General features: G+C 30.8%; 1 protein-coding gene across 1 annotated transcript in view; it reads right to left on the bottom strand.

Annotated features, from left to right (window-relative positions):
• Positions 1-2,499: 2,499 nt before the first annotated feature.
• The window catches only part of LOC113802796 (endocuticle structural glycoprotein SgAbd-8-like), a 671-nt gene continuing 670 nt past the window's right edge, over position 2,500 (bottom strand). Inside the window, exon 3 of the mRNA XM_070125983.1 lies at position 2,500. This exon is cut by the window's right edge and continues 213 nt beyond it. The gene's annotated coding sequence lies outside the window, so the exon portion shown is untranslated.

The following is a 2,500-nucleotide window of genomic DNA, read 5'->3' as shown; positions in this document are numbered from 1 at the left end:
ATGTATATACTTATGCATATGTCCATATATGGGTATGACTTGATATACTCAGAGAAAGACAGGTTGATAAAGATATAGATATGTACACATATACACAGGTATGCTGTCTATTCATCCAGTGTGCATGTACACAGATATATATATACTTATGCACACACACAAACACACATATATATACATATACATATATACACGCACATACATATATATGTATATTCATAGATATACATATATACATATATATATGCACACACATATATACATGCACGTATACATAAACATACATACATACATATACATACATATATACATATATATATATATATATATATATATATATATATATATATGTGTGTGTGTATATATATGTGTATATATGTATGTATTTATATCTATCTTCCTATTCATATATATATATATATATATATATATATATATATATATATATATATATATGTGTGTGTGTGTGTGTGTGTGTGTGTGTGTGTGTGTGTGTGTGTACATATCTATCTATCTATCTATCTATCTATCTATATATATGTATATATATATATATATATATATATATATATATGTACACACACAGACATATATGTGTGTGTGTATGAATATAATATATATATATATATATATATATATATATATATATATATATATATATGTGTGTGTGTGTGTGTGTGTGTGTGTGTGTGTGTGTGTGTGTGTGTGTGTGTACACACATATATATGCACACACACATACAGAAACATACACTCTCATATCTATATATCCATACAGACTAGGGAGGCAAAATATAAGAATTCAATCTTTTAAAACCCTGATTTATCCAATGAAAGAATTAAAATGTCACCAATGCAGCCTGTGCTGTTTCGAAATCTTTCATATACACTCTATTAAAATATATTCTACTAAATTCACTGTTGCTAATCTTGTTGGGGAAAATCTTAAAATATAGTACATAATACTTTCAAAGTTTCTATCCCATGACACGCTCCTGAAACGTTAGTAACTTTATTCTATAAATACATTCTCGGTAAAGCGACCAGCACCAGAGGTTTTAGAGGTTTAGGGAACCTCGAGAAAATGCAATTTTGACATTCCTAATTTTAATTTGAGTAGCATGACTTAATGTTTTTAGGTTCATGGGGTGGATTGAATTCATTCCTTTATGGAGTGCATTCCAAAGACACTGGTCATAGCATCATTTTTGGGCAATTGCTTTTTATTCTATAAACAAATGATAATAAACATGTGGTATATCCCAATGTGAATCAACAATAAGCATTCTAAAGAAAACGTGATATTCTTGTTAACTAAATTCATTTCTAGGGTTACCTTTAATTACACCCTCCATACTCTGCCTACTAATTGAAAATCAGTAATCAAACGTGAGGCTAGAGTGAAACTGTCAACCCCCGTTCCCCTAGTGTCTTTTCATTATTTCCTTTAAGATTAAGCAATCGATCCTTCCCATCTTCCTTTCATAATGTTCCATTCTTACACTTTATTCTGGTCTGTTGTTCCTTTTGCAATTCATTATTTGGCCAAATGGGTATTGTCTTCATGGACTAATTCTGTTGGTGTATCCACGGTCCCCCCAAATCATAAATATTTCCTAACAACAATGCGTGTGGCATTGCTGGACTTTCCCCAGCCTTTTATCCTCTGTATTTGGGATGAAAGTCAAAACTTGTTCGACTTATCACAAAGCATAGCATATGGATTCACAATTGTAATAAGCATTATATTAAGCTTTACGAACTTTAGAATCTGGGCGAAACACAATTTTTGATAGCAGCACTTAACATACCTGTGTTTTGGGTGAAAGTCAAGACTTGTCTGATGAAAAACTGCTAGGACAGAACTACTTAGTACTTTGCCCCCAACTAAATTATTAACATTTAAACAAACCAACCATTCATAGATAATCATTATGATTTACACTCTATTGCTATGCCTTCGAAAAATATATATATGCTATGAAATGTTTGGGTGGGTCTGTATAATTCTACGATTATAAACAATGTATCTTTTAAATGTCGAATAAATATCGATCTCAAAATATATATGTATATGTATATACATACTCACATACATATGAATATTTATATCCTTGAATATATATACACATATACACACACACACACACACACACACATATATATATATATATATATATATATATATATATATATATATATATATATATATATATATATAAACATATGTGTGCGTGTGTGAACGACATTGCATGTCAACCATTTTCAAAGGCTACTACATGCATTCGTCTGAAATGTTGGACAAAATGTGAATTCCGAAGGCAAGGAGCTGATGATGGCCTTTGGAAAGAGCCTTGTTAATGGTGTGAGTATTGGGTTCATGGCGAGGAAATGGCAGTTGCATGGTCGAAGCTTTATTGGAGGTAAGCATACATGAGTTTCGTTCCATAAATAGCGAAAAAATAAATACAAGACTGGTAGGACAAATAGGGTGATAAGAA

The sequence above is a fragment of the Penaeus vannamei genome, chromosome 10, assembly GCF_042767895.1.
Source record: "Penaeus vannamei isolate JL-2024 chromosome 10, ASM4276789v1, whole genome shotgun sequence".
Taxonomy (NCBI): domain Eukaryota; kingdom Metazoa; phylum Arthropoda; class Malacostraca; order Decapoda; family Penaeidae; genus Penaeus; species Penaeus vannamei.
This window is presented reverse-complemented; position numbering and strand designations above follow the sequence as displayed.